A 17,436-nucleotide genomic window follows, 5' to 3' on the forward strand; every position below is an offset into this window, starting at 1 on the left:
GGACAGAATTGTTTGATATACACAGTGTTTTATCGCACTGGGTTAATACCCTGTCTGGCTTCTGCCCTCAGAGCTCCACAGAAACAGTTCTTGCAAAGGTCACTGGTTGTCTTCATGTCACCAAATCAAAGAGCCATAGTTTTCTTTCTCCTTTGAAATTCCAGCAAGATTTGATACAGTGGACCACTTCCTTCCTGAAATGCTTTCTTCCTTCAGTCTCTACAATATCCCATTTTCATGGTTCTTCTTGCATCACTCTGGGCGATCTTCCTTGGACCTCTCTGCTGGGTCTTCTTTTCTCCATTAAACTTTAGATATTGCCTTTCCACTAACTTCATCTTCAGGTTGACAACTTTAATTTCTAATTGCTAATGCTACTCACCTGAGATTTCTTGCTCAGACTCATACTCCTAGGTGTGTTTTAGACATGGCCACTTGGATGTTTCAAGGCCTCTTACATTCAGCTCATGCCAAATGGGACCCTGGATTTCCCTTGCCCTCTCTCCCCTGTGCCCACTTGCTGTGCCCACTCCCAGCCCCCTTTAAAGTTCTGTAGCTCTGTGAAGGGTTTCTTTATGTTCTTTCTCTCTTCCAGATGTTCGGGAAAACCTTTATGCGCATCCATAAGGCAGACCATTGCAGTTCTAAGCCTCCCCGAGAAAGACGTGTGATCTGCTACAGGACAGCTGTGCCTGGGTGGTAAATGCCCAGATTTTCTAGGGTTTTGTAGGTAATGTCTCTGATAGGACATTAATCCTTAAAGACACAAATTATCACCATGGCCTCTTGACCAAAAAGGGGTTTAAGGTCGCAGGTGATAGAGTCACGGCATGAGTCTGTTTCACAGGGGGCTCAGTTAGGCCACGGGCTCATCCTGTGGCTAACTCCAAAGCCGTGGAGGCTATAAATACGTTTAATAACTGTCAGAATCTCACATAGATCTTCTTGCCATTGGAGTAAGGACTATTATGGTGGGAAGGACCCAAGCGGACATTCCTGGACATGCCCTCATCCTCAAAATAGTGAATTGAATTATCAGGGAGAGTAGCAGAGATTTGTGCCTTTATGGAGATGTCAGGATGCAGGGGAGGGGGTTCCCATCACACTTTCATCTAACCTGTGCATCTGGCTGGTAGAAAAGCCAGGTGGATCTTGCAGAGGGACTTGGATTATCACAGACTTAATCAGCAGTGATAATCACAGCTGCTCTACCAGATGTGGTATCTTTGTTGCAATAAATCAGCATAGTCTATGGCCCCCGATGTGTACCACGCGCCCATTGATTGAGTAAATGCTCTCTTTGCAATGCCCATCAATAAAGATACTCAGGCAGTTTGCCTGCTTCTGCCAGGGAAGCCATAACCCTTTACTGCTGTACCACACGGCTTTGCTCAGCCTCCTGCTTTTGGACACTTGTCTGGAGGTGCCTCAACGACCCGGTAGACTGTCACACTGGACTGTTATGCCAGTTACTTCATGCTAATCGGACTTGAGAGGCAGTGTTTATGATTGCCAGCACGAGCGGATAATCCCTGTGGACACCTCGGTGACTGCCTGGTTGAGGAAGCTTTTTGGGGTCCACTTGTCCTGAACGTAAGGCTGTCTCCTCCAAAGTAAAAGGCCAGTGCAGGGGCACAGCCCTCAGTGACTCTCTCTGGATTTTGGTGTGACGTACGTTGGATTTTGCTGCTCCTGAGGTAGCCCTCAGTTCTCCAGCTTTGGAAAGACATGAGGTGTCGTGGAAACTGTCTTGCCACTCGGACCTTCATGCCCCGTAGACTCAGTGGCACCTAGAAGTGTCTCTGGAAGAGGAAGATGCCTTTGAGGCTCTGGAAAGCTTCAACAGTAGAGTCACACACAGGCCTAGGGATTTCAGGTAGACCACACCCACTCCTGGTGACAATGCTTTGCATTTGAAAAGCTGCCCCTGATTTGCTTCTAGACCCTGGTAGAGACTGAACATCTACCCATGAGATATCAGCAGTTATGAGACACAACCTGTCAAAATTGGGGTTTACATGAAACATTCGGTCGTAAATGTGATGTTGAATATGCACGGCAGCATCCCATTGTAATGTGGAAATTGTATACGCAAGACTGGGCCTGAGCAGGTGCATGGGGCACGAGTAAACTGCTCAGGACTGACCCCACGGGGCCTGCACCTGGGTCTTGCCACTTCTCTCTCAGCACATAATCAAAGGCCTCTTAGGGAGCTCCTTGTCATGAGCTGACAGAGGAGAATCTGTCACCACCTGTCTTCACCAGCCAAGAGCTGGTGGCTGCTGTGCCCTAGCCCCACTCAAGAGTGGTTGAGGAGTTTAGAAGATACACCTCCAGCAGTTTGTCTGGTTGTCTAGCTCATGGAAGAAGAGATGGCCTGATGTTCAGATAGGATTCTTGAACACTGGCTGCTTGGAAGATCGGTGATAAGGAGACCTGGGGCAGAGGAGTGAGGACGGACAGAGAATGAAGGTGTCGTGTCTCACATCAGTGTCAACCAGAGGAGCTTTTACTTCACAGGGGACCTCAACAGTCGATGGACAAAGGACCTCTTGTGCAGCAGGCGATGGGCCTCTCCCCAGGCACTGCACACTCGTCAGAGTGCCTTACACAAATGGCCATGGCCAAGCGGTGCGCGTCACATGGAAGACCAGCAACATGGGCTCCCTTGCACCAGGGCTGGGCTGTCTGTGGCCACTTCCGAGTGTCCAGCCTGCCAACACAAGAGGCCAGTGTTGAACCCTGGATGTGGCACCAGTTCACAGAGGGGAGACTTGGCCACATATTAGGTGTTGATTACTTTAGAACTCTTCATCATGGAAGGGCAGTGATTTGTCCTCACACACATTCCAAATACTTATCTACCAACGATACCCATAAAATCTGTGCCAACATCTTCATTTGTGGACATGCAGAAGGCTTTACTCATTAATGTATTGTCACAAAAATCATTACCTCAGACTTTTGACAAAGGAGCTTTGGCAGTGGGTTTACTGGTCTCCTTGTCACTTGGAAGCAGTGGTGATGATGTTATGGGAAGTAGGATGAAGGCTAAAGTATGGCGCCAATGGTACCCTTGCTAATACCTTAGGAGACTGTGCCCTCCCTGCAAGGCTAGGACACTGTCCTCTGGGACATGCACCTCAAACCAGTGACCAGTCTTCTCCCCAACAGCCATGGGTCCAGGAGCCAAGGAGTAGATGCAAAAGTGCTGTTTCACTGGCACTCCCAACTATTGCTCACTTTCAGAAATTCGCTTCACATCTTTGCAGTCTTGGGCTTGCTGGACCTGGAGACTCAGTGTCCAGGAGAGGAATGCTTCTGGGAACACGGCCATGGTTTTATTGTGGTAGAAGCTAGGGCTGCCCCTCGCCATTTTGGACTCCTCATCTCACTGAACTGAGAAGCAGGGAAGGAGGCTAGAAAGGTGAATTTGGAGCTTGTAAAGGAGGAGCTGTAGCATCTGTGTTGTGTGTTTATCCTTTCTGTCCTCCCCTGTGCCTTCTGTTTCTGCTACTTTACATGAAAGGGCTCTGAATGTGGGCAGTACTATCATTCTGGATCTTGGTGGAAGTATGATTAAACTGACAGCATTCCACAAGGATACAGTGGTCGATGGCAAATGAGTTCCCTTGTGCTGCATATGCAAATTTTTCCATCTAAAAGAAGAAGAAATTGTACCTAAGTGGGGAAGAGGGCAAGTTACGCTGGCGATTGTCTCCATATCCCTCCAGATCCATTTCCTGCCGCTCTCTCCCTGCCTGTGCCCTGAGGTGCTCACCTCCATGGACGGCATCACCTAGTCTTCTTGTCCTCCTTGGTGAATACAGCCAAGAAGAGGCATAGAAGAACAGAGGGTCAGGGTGTTCATCCCCAATGTTCCCTCCCTGCTGGGCCCTGGCTTGCTGCGGAGCGAGACTGATACAAGGAGCAGACCTGAGACCACCTACAGCCTGGGCAGGTCCAGTTCATTGTCACAAAGGCAGTCAGGTGAACTGGCTTCTACAAGTAGGTAACTGAAGGTTACCAAACTTGTAACAGCTGAGGGGTGTTTAAGTAACTTGTTAATGTATGTGTGACAGTCACAGACTGTCATACAACAGCGAAGAGGAGGTTGTAAAGGCTGTATAGTAACATGAGATCAGGAGAAAGATATGCTGTTAAGTGGAATAGGTTATAAATTATATATGTAATAGACAAAGGCCACGCACGGAAGAAAGTTTAGAGAGAAAAACATAAAACAAAAATGCTAATGGCCATTTCCTTTCTAAACAAAAAGTATTTCACAATTTCTTCATATTTGAAGCAACTTAATGGAACAGAAAGAGTGAAGCTTTTGAAACTACGCCTGCCTGAACTTGGATCCCTGCTTAGCCAGTTGTTGGCTGTGTGATGTTGGAGGTTATTTAACTTCCCTGAGCTCCTGTTTCCTTAACTGCTTCCTCATCTTTATCTTGCTTATTTCAAAAGGCTGTTGGGTGGATGTCTGAAAAAATGTACGTAAAACATCTGCAACTAGTTCTTTGTTTTCTTCTTATATTTAAAAAGAAAAAAATAGAGAAAAGGAAGAAAGAAAGGGGGGAAGAGGTTTTTCCTCGAATGAAGTGAATGACTATCTCTGTGGGAAGGACTTTCTGGCAAACACCTTGCAAGGATAGACCTCCCCCTCTCTAAACAACACCACACAGATTCTCTGTGGGATTGGAATGTCTGGTAGTGACACCCACTAATCCACATTAGTCAAGTTCTCCAGGAACTGTGATTGGAAATCAAATCTGGGCATCACTGATCCAAACTCTAAAAGGATTACTGTACTCTTGCAGGAAGTTTTAAGTGAACTTACCAGTAAGTCCTGTGAGCTGGTTGGAGGGCCCAGGGCTGGCTTCAGTGCTTCAAGTCAGTTCAGGTTTCTAAGATACTTCTAAGAAACCAGACCAATCTTTTGCCTATATCCGTTTGTGAAAACAAAGGCAAAAGGAGAAGGAAGAGTAAATTAAGAATGAATTCACATGGCTGAAATGCTCAATCTTTCTTATTTAGATGACAAACTCAACAAAATAGATGGGCCAAGTTGAGCTGTTACCCTGGAAATTGCTTCTCCTTTGTTTTCTGTACTCTGTTTATAGGCAGGAAAGTGTGTCGTTGCACTAAGACACCTGTCAACCTGATGTTTCCTGATTGAGTTTTCTAATCTATAAAGCTTTGGTGACCACTGGACAAAATATCGAATGAGTTCTGGGTGATGGCATCTGAACCAAAGCATGTGTTTCCACCATCAGGAATTGATCTGCCAAGCCACCCTGCCCCTCGGTGGAGTGTGTTTACTTTATGGAACGTAGAGTCTGTTTGCGGGTGAGTGGTCCAGAGTCACTGCATCAGCGGGGAAGGGATGGGCGCCATTCTCAGCTGTCCCCCGGGGGGCTGCATTCGTCAGGCAGCATGGACGAAGTGGGCATGACGTGGACGGTGCCTGTGAATGAGGAGTTACCATCAGGCTACGGCAGCACAACCTCAAGCACAGAGTATGTAGGAGGGAAACGGGGTGATTCCCAGAATAAAGGTGTAAAACCCCCGGGGAGCCAGAGACAGGCTTGGAATGTTAAATGTGGTTTGATTAAATGAGAGACTGTGTAAACCCCAGTGCTTCACATTTAATGTGTCTCATATTTCAGTAAGCCTCTTACGTTGGAACGTGTTATTAAAGGGAACGGTTTGACTCAGGATTCATCTTACTAAGATTACAGAAACATTTTTTTAGATATTATGACTTTACGGCCACAATAAGTGCCTGAGAAATGTGATGAGTTTCTTAAATACGTGCTAAGGGTCACAAAGATCATCAGATTTCTTGTCCCTCAAATTTGCCTTGGCAGTGGGTAAGCTACCTTTACTCTATTATTTTAAGAATGAAAATCGCAAAAAAAATAAAGTCAGCAGTTTAAGGTAATAATGATCTTTTGAGAGAGATTTATTTACTTGAGTCTGTCTTAGTCCCATCTGTATGTTCCATCACTTGTGGGGAAATGGGAAATATTTGGAGCTATGAGAGCCTCTTGGAGCTAAAATTTCTGTTGTTCAGGAGACTGATTTTTAAGTGAGGCAAAGCCTTTTTATTCATCATTTGAGAGAATTACTGGTCTCTGTGGCTTGTTTTGTAACTCCCTTGAAGACAAAGCTTGCTGTGACATTTCTTATCACCCTTGCCCTTTGTGAATATTAATCTGCAGTTTTAAGAAGACGTTGAAACCTTTGTACAGAATATCCTGACCTCACCAAGCAGGCTGTAACCTTGCTGCGGCTGAGTGGCTGTGTGGCCAGGAGTCGGCTGCCTTTCAGATCCAGGCCCCTTATTCATTTGCTGTCTTCTCAACTGAAAATAAGCTTTATTAATTATGTAGGCCATTATCCCCCAGTATAAATACACAGGCTGCTTGGACCGAAATTTGACTTTGAGGAAAAGAGGAATAGGCATTAGCTAGAGCCACCCGGCTTCAAGCATCCATCAGTCTGGGTCTGCTCAGGGCAGTGAAATGTCAGAGCGTTTCTTTGAGTCATTTGGGACTGAATAATGAAGAGCTTTGGGCTGCTGTTCTGATTGTTTAGACAACCATTATAGAAAATTACCTAATTGTGGTTTTTCATTGTAGACAAAAATGCTTGAGTTTGGAGGAAAAGTAAAATATTGCTGTTAAACCCTGAACGTTACTGCATGTTCGTCTTTGGTGACCAGCTGATAAAAATACCAGGTTGACCCCAGTGTTTTGCCACCACTTCCCTCTCCCCAGTGAACACCACACGGTCCCTGTCCGCTGAGGCAGCGCAGCAGCCCTCTGCGTTTTCCCGTGAGCACGAGCACTTGTATCGGTGTCACCAGCGCTCTGACCTGCCCAGAAGCACGTGTGCTCCTTTGGGGAAGCGACAAGACACTGGAGTTCGGAGTTCTGTGTTCTAATGTTGACTCTGCCCCAGTCTGCTCTCACAGTAAAATAGAATGATGGGGTAGGTGAGGCTTGATCTCCATTCATCCCATCCTCATGGAGCTGCTTAGGAATGAAATGAAGCAGCACTTTGAAGCACCTTTGGAGCCCTTAACTTGCAGTTCGCTCCACATGTGTTATTTTGTCTTTCTGCTAAGACTCAACGTGCATTGAGAGTTTCTGTGTACTGTTCATGTCAGTCATCAGGTGTGTGGTTAGCTAACACGCGTGCTTCTGTGTCCGTAATGTGTACAGGTGCTGAGCAGTTTGCTGGGGCTGCTGCGTTTTCTGTGCTCCAGCAGTTCTGGTCCAGTGGTGGGTGAGATGTTTAGGCAAAAGATGATGCAAATAGTCAAAGAAGGGAGTTTTCGCCCAGCATGTCACTGGATTATACATCCTGCTTTAGCTTCTGTCTAAGAGGTGTTTTCTTTCTTAGAATCATTTAAAGCAGGCATATGAGCCAAACCTGGCCTTGTTTGCAAATTATATGGTCAATTCATCTTTGTTTTGCCTCACAGGCTCCTAACTTCATGTTGTTGTGCTTTGGTATACAGGCAAACGTGGAACTATTTGAAACAGGAGCATCTGTTCGTGCGAAGTGCGTGGTTCACTCCATGCCAAAATTTGATGAATGAATGCATGAAGGTGTGGGTGATGGACATTTGAGTTCCTCTTTAAATGACACAGAACAGTTCAGAATTCTGATTTCCACCAATGACTTTATTTCCTTAAACCTAATTTTCAGATGTCTGTTTTCTGAACCGAGAAGTTATTTCGTTTCACATTTTTAACAATGTACCCACTTACTTTTGATCATCCTAAACATATACATTCCTACGTGTGAATTTTGCCTTGAAGAACATAACATATTTCTAAAGTAAGGGCAATTTTATCATTTCCTTTACAATTTTTACACACGATTAAGGGCAGCTTTGGGTAAAGGAAGATGCGTTGGGGCTGGAAGGTTGGATTTAGCCCGAGCTCCATCACCTGTAAACCCCTTCAAATCCTAGCTTCTCTAGAGAGAAAATGGGAGAAAAATTTCCCTTCCACTCTAACATCTCACATAATTTCTATGGTTATTAAAAATATGTGTGAAAAGCTTTGAAGACTCTGAAAAACTGCCTATCTATAGATTAAAATCATTTGCAAATAAAATACACTGCACAGGAGGTTCATCAGTTGCATGCTGGAAGTACAGATTTCAGTTTTTTCTATCCCTTAATGAGACCCTGCAATTGAATATTACTATTTCTATGGTATAAACCTGTAGTGCATTTATTCTAGAAACTGAATTACTTTTGAGATAATTAACAGAACACATATATTCCAAAGGCAACATTGGAGACAGAATATTTGTAGAACAACTGAGCAACTCTTCTCATGTTTAGAAATGTACAAATTCTTCACTAGAGTTCTATCTTGTGATATGTTAACAACACGCTAAGAAAGAGTGACCTGCATTCCACTCAGGGTCCTCAATGTAGGTGGCACCTGTTCCCACTCCTGGCTAATAGGAAGACGTCAACAAAATTGAATTCCAGTGCACTTTCTTCAGGTCAGCTGCAAAGAAGCATTTGATACAGACCATAATACTCGAATGACTATTCATTCAACAAGTATTGGCTGTCAGGTATATTTCAGATTGAATTTAGGAACCAGGCGTTCAAAAACAACACACATGTAGCCTTTGCCCTCCAGGAAAACTACCAGGGAAAGGTTGATGAATAGCAACATGTAAACAGACAAGAATGACACGTGCAGCAGACGTGACATTCAGGTACCGCGGGAGGGATGTGGGCACCAGAGGGACTGTGTCGTCTGTGCTCCCCGAGTCTTGATGAAAATTTGTGTAGGAAGGTGCAGCCCTTTACCTGGAAAGGAAGAGAGAAGAGCTCATTGAAGACTGTAGAGAACAATGTGGGGACACATGCAGAGAATGATTCAAGGTCAGAAGACATGTTGGGACATGTGGCTGGGGAGGGAACTGGGGACAGCATCATGGAGGAGGCATTCAGTACAACATTAAGGCATGGAAACTTTGTCCTACAGGAGATCTGCAGTGCAGGGAAAGTGGGGCCACCAGTGGATGTATTTCGATCCAATGAGATCTGTTTTAGGAAACTAACTCCCACCAGAGTCTGATAGACAGACTGCAGTGACATATGAGTTGCACCAGGATCTAGTTTTGTAGCCCTTGTTATAAAAGAAGGGTGAAGAGAGATCATATGGTCGAAGGGTGAACTGAACCATGTGGACTCTAGAGCCAGACTGTCACCAGCGCTTGGCTCAGTTACTTCATGTGACTGCAAGCAAGTTACTCAAATGCCTCAGTTTCCTCCCCTATACTATGGAGATAATACATATTGTGATAATACAATTAGTAAATACACAAATTTACTAGATAGTGTATAAATAAATAAATAAAAAACACCAAGAGAAGTGACTGGAATGCAAGTGCTCGTTGTGGATTCCCAAAATTCACATGTTGAAGTCCTAATCCCTAGTGTGTTTGGAGATGTGCCTGGGAGGAGGTAATAAAAGTGAAATGAAGTCATAAGGGTGGGGCCCTAATCTCATAGGACCAGTGTCCTTAGAAGAAGAAGAGACACCAGAGCTCGCTCACTCTCCGCATGTGCAGAGGAAAGGCCAAGTGAAGCAGCGAGATGCGGCAGTCTGCAAGCCAGAGGGGCTCTCACCAGAAACCGAGCCTGCCAGCACCTTGATCTTGGGCTTCCAGCATCCAGGTTTGTTAGAGAATGAACTTCTGTTGTTATCCCTGTCGGTCTGTGATATTTTTGTTACAGCAGCCTGAGCAGACTAATACAGTTTTTTAAAGTTGTATCTACTGTTATTACTAAAGCAGGCAAAACAGAAATGAAGACAGGCTGCAGAATTTTTATGTACCTGAGAGAAAAGGTAAAACTTGGAGGAAACTAGCCCTCAAACGGTTCTACCACTTATTAGTCGTATGACTTTGGGAGCATCAGTGAAGCCTTACTGATCCCTAACTCCCTTCTAATATCAGATCCTGTAATATTTCTATTCACTTACACACTATTTACAAAAGTCACATATTAAATCTTTGGTCTAAAAAACGTAAACTGGGTTTGTCATATCTGTTGCAGATCTTAGCCACTAGCCAATTAAATAGTAAACGCTAGAAGATAGAACAATTAAACAAATGTTTTGCTGTGTAATCTTTACTATTTATGAAAAATAATTCCAGATGTCTTAACACCCACTTCAATAGTAAAATCCATCAAATTTTCATAACTAAAATATTCTGAGATTTTTGCAGACACCACTGGTCAGTCTCTCAGCCAACATTTTTTAGCACCCACTGTGAGCTGACAGCAAATGGCTGCATCTGATTCTTGGGAGATTTATCCAATCAGATAAAAGTCTGTTCATCCAGATCTTTGCCTTCTTAGACAGTAAACTGTCCAGTGGGTGCTCACAATGATGTTGCCTCATTTTATGTAGCTGCTAATGCTTCTGTGAAATTCTCAAGAAGCATCCTCTACAACTGTAGCATGTAACTGCTGTGCAACAGATGTGTGGACCTGCTTGAAGGATTTTAAGCCTAAGAGAAGCTGGGTGGGAAGGTACAGACATTTCCCATGTACCCCACCCCCCACTGCCTCCCCCACCATCAGCGTCCCCCACTAGATGGCACATTTATTACAATTGATGAACCACATTGACAAATCATCATCACCCAAATTCCACAGTTTACATCATGGTTCACTCGTAGTGGTGCACATCCAACATGTGTTTGGACCAATGTGTAATGACACATGTACCCACCATTATAGTATCATACAGAGTATTTTTACTGCCCTAAAATTCCTCCATGCTCCACCTGTTCATCCCTTCCTACCCCCAACCACTGATCTTTTTACTATCTCTGTAATTTTTCCTTTCCTGAATGTCATAGAGTTGTGGAATCATACAGTGTGTAGCCTTTTGAGATGGGCTTCTTTCACTCAGTAACATACTACATTTGAAGTTCCTCTGTGTCTTTTCTTGCTCGGCAGCTCATTTCTTTTTAGTAATGAATAATATTCCATTGTTTGGATGGACCACAGTTTATTCACTCACCTACTGAGGGGCATCTTGGTTGCTTCCAAGCTTGGGAAATTACAAATAAAGCTACTGTAAACACCCCTGTGCAGATTTTTTTGTGGACATAAGTTTTCAGCTTATTCCAAGGAGTGTGACCGCTGGATCATGTGGTAGGAATGTTTAGTGTTGAGGCACCAAGCTGTCTTCCAGAGGGGCTGTATCATTTTGCATTCTGTGTAGTTTTCTTCATCGAAACTGGAAATTAACACTTGCTTTCAGGGTTCTTGGACCCAAATGCTGCTGTCTGTTCTGTTGGCCGCAGTGTCTGGGCTGCACGTTAATATGCAGACCATCACCACTTTGCGGGTGAGACAGGCCACCAAGGATCGATATGTCTTTGTGCGTGTCGGCCCTGCACACCCCAGAGGAAATCTGCTGCCCTGCCTGTCTTGTGACCCAGAGGGTTTCTTGGTTCTCTGTTCCCTGTGACAGTGCCTCATGCTCCAAGGTACCATTTCCTTTTGTTTTCCCTACCCTTCTAGCACATGAAAGAAGTAGAAAGATCAGAATGCTTCCCTGCTTGACTCCGCTCGCACGGAATGGCTAGTACAGGCAGAATCCAGAGCACGGCTGCCGGGCCACTGCGGGTCCGCAGTGGACTGTGGCCGCGTGAAAGTGCGGGCCGAGTCCTGTGCTGCAGCTTGGAGCCAGGAGGACGGGAAAGGGGTGGGAGATGCTGGGAGGTGGGGAAGAAGGCAGTGTTCATCTGGATCTCTTTCTTCTTAACTCTGTCTTTATTCCTATTGCTAATGTGGTTTGCTCCTTCACTGTGTTTAGACCCAGTGACATGATGTTGGGGTAATGACAGCAGGGGCACAATCTTGAAAAATGTCCGGCTTCAGCTGGCACCCCAATCTCTTAATGGCACACCAGGCTTCTCAGAGACAAAAGCCTGCTTCACTGCAGAACCAGTACGCTTGACATTGACTACTGACAGGGCGCTCTTTATTCCTCTCTCTTTTCCAGGCCGTGCCTCCTTACTTAGAGTTTTCCTAAAATTTTCCACCCATTGGGATCCTTCTTATGTAAAAGTTACATGTGGAAGCCACGTTGTGATTTTTCTCTTGTGAGTTATCCTGATTTAAAGTTTAGAGGAAATAAAATCAAGAGGACAGTGATCAGTGGAGGCCTGTGACGTCCGGTCCAGCCTCTCCTCCACTCTCTCACCCTGGAGTGACGCCCTCAGGGCAGTGGGCAGACTCATCGGGGTCCAGGCAAATGCACTTTTAGCCTGTTTATGCTAAAACCGTCTCATATTTGTGTTGTAGAAGGGTTTGGAGATGATACTGTATTTCTTTCTTTCTTTTTTTTAGATAAAGGCAGGAAATATAAATGTGGCTTCTGGGAACATTCTTTTCCTGCCCTGATGTGACTTTGACGTGATTTTGATGGCGTGGGGCAGGGGCAATCAGGAAGAATGAGCTCGGCTTTCAGAACGCAGGCCCCAGGGACACTGGTAGGGAAGTGTATTCAGACAGGTGAGAATTCCGGTTCACATACTGTGTCAGAAGGCAGCCAGGGTACCAGACAGCTGAGTGCTTAGCGTTCTCATGGCTTTAAAGTGTTAACATGGGCTGGATCGTGCTACAGCAGACTTGCCCTTGTTGGTGACAACATTGTAGGCTTCTGAGGTAATTCAGAATTCTTGGCAAACAAATTGAGGGCTGTTTGTAGCCTGAGAGCTGTAACATACTCACAGAAACCACTCAGTGGTCTCTAAACTCTGCCTGTTGGTAAATCCCCAGTGGCTTTCTGAATTTAATCCTCAGTGTACTAACAGTTCCAGTTAGCCTGAAATAACAATTCTGAAAGGGTAGACGGCAGCAGGAGGGTGTGGATGTACTTTGTAACAAAATTAGATTTTATTTTAGGTGCAAAAAAGAGGACTTTCAATATTATTTTAATTTATAACTAAGTATGCACGTATGGTTGATACTTGAAGATATGTTATGATGTCTTCACATTTCTGCACCACTCAAACAGAGCTGAATCTGCAAGGTAGGGCACTGGATGGCTAATCACAAATTATTATTTATATTTTCTTATTGTCCGGGTCCTTTCAGGTAGCCATAACAATGTAATTGTTGTGCTTTGGTGGCTTGTAAACAACAGACATTCATTTCTCACAGTTTTGGAGGCTTGAAGTCCAAGATCAAGACACAAACAGATTTGATGTCTGCTGAGGACCTGCTTCCTGTTTCATAGACGGCTGGCTTCTTGCTGTGTTCTCATGTGGCAGAAGCAGCAGGGGCACTCTCTGGGGTCTCTTACATTAGGGCACTGTAATTCCACGATAAGGGCCCCAACCCTCGTGACCTCATCACCTCCCAGAGGCCCCGTGTCCTAACACTGTCACGTTGTGGATTAGGATTCAGCACATGAGTTTTGAGGTGGGGGATGCAAACATTCTGTCCATAGCACCAATATATTCACTAAAGAGTAGAATTTAGTAAAGGCAGGTCTGTCTTGTACCTCATTCATTGTTCAGATACATTTCTTTTTTTTAATTGAAGTCTAGTCAGTTACAATGTGTCAGTTTCTGGTGTACAGCATAATATTTCAGTCGTGTATACATACATATATTCATTTGCATATTCTTTTTCATTATAGGTTACTGTAAGATACTGAATATAATTCCCTGTGCTATACAGAATGAATTTGTTTTTTAATCTATTTTTATATATAGTAGTTAATATTTGCAAATTTCCAGCTCCTTATTATCCCTTACCCCCATCACCATAAGATTGTTTACTATGTCTGAAAGTCTGTTTCTGTTTTGTAGATGAGTTCATTAGTGTCTTTTTTCTTTTTTTAGATTTCGCATATGAGTGATACATGATCATATGGTATTTTTCTTTCTCTTTCTGGCTTACTTCACTTAAAATGACAATCTCCAGGTCCATCCATGTTGCTGCTGCAAATGGCATAATTTTTTTTTATGGCTGATAGTATTCCGTTATATAAATGTATCACAGGTTCCTTATCCAGTCATCTGTTGATGGACATTTAGATTGTTTCCATGTCTTGGCTATTGTGAAGCTGACTCCTATGAGTTAGGGCTCAGTGGCAAATAACACCCCAGCTAACCTGGTGCTGGCCCCCTCCCATCAGGGTGAGCCTGCAGCTCAGACAGGCTGCCACTTCCCTCCCCTCCCAGTCCACGTAGGAATCTCCGTGGTGGCCAGAGACAGACAGGGAAGGGAGATCTGGGGAGTGTAGCTGCGCCTGCAGTAGTGGACACATTGAAAAGCCACCAGAACTGACCTTAGTCTAACTCGTTAAAGTCGAAGGGGAGCATGAGTTAGCAGCAGGGTAAAGAAAATGGACAGCAGTTCGGGAATAACTATCCCAGAACTGGCTGGCAGCATCAGGTTCATCAGGACCCAGCTTCGAGCTTTCTGTTCTGCCCTACTTGGTACAGGAATTAATGGTCCTCAAGGCCACTTCATGGTCTGAAAAGGCTACTGGAGCACCAACCCTCATTTCTACATTCCTGCAGGAGGGTGGAGGGGGTGGCTGTCGGGTGCACGTCCCTGTTGATTGGGACACCTTTAAGGTGCTTTCCAGAAGCTGCTCCCCACGTGACTTCCTCTTACATCTCTATAGTCACGGCTACTTAGGGTGACCATACACTTGAATTGTCCAGACTAAGGATACTTTTGAAAGAGCCATGTGAAATATCACTTACAATTGTGACAGTTCATCAGGCTGAGAAAGATGCTTCCGCAGGCAAACCAGAACTGCGGCCAACACCAGCCCTAAGGAGGTGGGAAACGTAGCCTTTGAGGTGCGCGCTTTGCTGGCCCAAGTAAAGCATGCACCTTCTGAGTAAAGGAGGAGGGACGATGGCCATTGAACGGAGGAGAGGCATTCCTGTCACCCAGTCCACTTCCAGCAGTGTGTTTCCTGCAGGTGACTGAAAATTAGCTGCCTGATATCACTGTTTTGTGCCTCCTCTATTTCCCTTTTAAGGAAGCAGCACAGTCAGTCCCTAACCCTTCAGTCTCAGTGACTAGGGCAGAGCATTGTCTTCTGCCTGGTAGCACGGGTGAGGCCTTACAGGGATCAGAGAGATGGGGGATTTCCTCTGATGCAGACTTGGGTAGAAGGAGGCTGTGGCAAGGGATTCCCAGATGGAGTAGAGGATGGGCAGGGGTATCTACACACTCACGTCTAAACCCTCCAGCTGATTTTGTGTGGAGATGACTGAGGCTGCCGATTCGGGATGAGGTTAATCTGACAGCTACAGCCATACAGGCATTTAGGATATTAGTTTGATAGGGGTGCCATGTGGAACATTGACAGCCATTGGTGGAGATGATGGATCAATCTGCTGGATCTGTATCCAGTTAGAAATGATCATTATCCGCTTGTCTTTTCGCCTGCTCATTAGAGTAAGCGGATGCCTTCCTAGGTGAAAAGCTCCGTGTGAAAAGCAAGAGAGGCAGCATGTAAAGTAACGTGCGTCTTGGCCAAGGACGGGACCTTGTCTTTCCGGGGTGGGGGGGATTCTCAGCTCCCAGGACTGGCAGCCCTGCTGAGAGCTGACACGAGACGCTTAAATGACCTAAAATCTCAGTAGTGCGGCTCCTCACTCTGAGTTGAGAGCGTTTGGCCAAGAGGTTTTCCAATTAATTCAATATTTAAATGACAGGTTGGGACTGTCAGGCCCTGCAGCTCCTGATGAGGTCACTACAAAACATGCAGCACCCAGGACAACATATTCTGAACAAGACAGTGAACCTGAGTCTAACTAAGGCCTCTGAGTGACTTCCAGCACACAGGAATATGGGGTCAAGGGACTGTTCATCACAAGGAGACAGACAGATCCAGAATGTGGGGCTTTCCAGGGCCACTCACCTGGTTCCTTGAACACCTCAGTGCCATGAAAAGAAGAGGGGTGAGAAGGAGGGGCTGGTCTAAGTTAGGACACACCAGAGAACCACTTCATCCTATTACTGCATGGACGTTACTGGACCTTGGTTTGAAAAAAAAAGATCTTAAAAAAACGTTATTGAAACAATTCTTGAAATCAGAATGTGGAGTCTGTATTAGATGTCACCAAGGAGTTATTGGTAATTTTGTTAGTTATAAAAGTAGCATTGTACTTATGTTAAATAGGACTGTTTTAAACAGGTGCGTACTAAAGTACGTAGGAATTAAATGATAGTGTTTGTGACTTGCTTTAAAATGCATCAAAAAAGAAATAAAAAGGGAAAAATGGGGTAGGTTAAAAATGTGTGGCCACATTTTGAGCAGCGATGAATCTAGGAGACAGGCCTAAGTGCTATGTGTTCAACTTCGGCATATTTTTGAAAATTGTGGTTAAATGTTCAGAAAATACAGCTTTCAAAAGAACTGCTTATCAGTCATCTAGATTATGTGTTTTACTAGCAGTTTTGGAAGAAGCATGTAGATTGCTGTTGGATTTCTCATGCTGACAGTTGCTTATGGTCAGAACGGCTGAGATGAACTTCCTGGATGACCGTGGAAGGCAATTTTGTCAAGGAGACATGTTTTCAAAAATGCAGAGTGACAGGTTATACTTTATCCCTAAGGAGTATGTACATTCTAGGATTCTCTGTCTGTGACACAGGAGCTCTTTGTCCTGTTGAAGCAGCTACTACTGCAGCTAGAGGTGGACCTTGAATTAAGAAGGGCTGAAAACTCCACCAAGGAAAGTGAGGGGTCAGAGGTGCTGATTTGCTTCACAGAACCCGTTACCTGGCTCGAATGCTGGTGCCCTGAGTCAGTGATGGCATATAAATTTCTATAATGTGTGTGTATAAATATGCATGTGAACATACACATACATTAATGTTCTTACAGAAACCTGGCGGTGACATCTGATGCTCAGGTCACTTCTCACTTGAGCTTCTACCTCCGTGCTCTTTGTGAACCCCAGCAGAAAATCACCCCGTTCAGCTCCAGGGAGCTCTGGCGTCAGAACCCAGCAAATTAAAATCTCTTGAGTCCTGGCCCAGTGGCTGTGGACAGGCTCTGAATTCGCCGCGCGTCAGTCGGCTTCTCTGGGATATCAACGTAATAATACTATTGATCTGTCTGGCTTTGCGCAGTGGTGCTCTAACGTATGTGAGACACCCAGGCGTGCCTGCCCTCGGAAGGAAAATTCTCTTCTGAGAGCCCTCAGACCTGCCCTGGAATTTTAAAGTCACTTTAATTGAAGTGTAGTTTATGTATAGTAAAACTTCAGGATTCCAGCCCTCTCAAGTTCTAGAATATTCCCATTGTCTCGCTGGGCACCCTGTGTTCCTTTGCACTTGTCTGCCCTCTGCACCTCCTGGTTTCTGACAACCATCCGTCTGCTGTC

The 17,436-nt window shown here is 44.9% G+C and overlaps 2 long non-coding RNA genes across 3 annotated transcripts in view; one reads left to right on the top strand and one right to left on the bottom strand.

Moving 5' to 3' along the window:
* LOC140691429 (uncharacterized) overlaps positions 1–17,436 on the top strand; it is a 151,237-nt gene that overhangs the window by 38,706 nt on the left and 95,095 nt on the right. The window lies entirely within an intron of this gene.
* LOC140691555 (uncharacterized) lies at positions 8,589–17,270 on the bottom strand. 2 transcript variants are annotated; one of them, XR_012067281.1, is made up of 3 exons: positions 16,933–17,270; positions 15,966–16,083; positions 8,589–8,851 (listed from the first exon to the last, which is right to left on the bottom strand). It is a non-coding gene; the product is annotated as an uncharacterized lncRNA (long non-coding RNA). The 2 variants fall into 2 exon arrangements; XR_012067280.1 differs by having other exon boundaries at positions 16,919–17,270.

This window comes from Vicugna pacos, chromosome 35 (assembly GCF_048564905.1).
Source record: "Vicugna pacos chromosome 35, VicPac4, whole genome shotgun sequence".
Taxonomy (NCBI): domain Eukaryota; kingdom Metazoa; phylum Chordata; class Mammalia; order Artiodactyla; family Camelidae; genus Vicugna; species Vicugna pacos.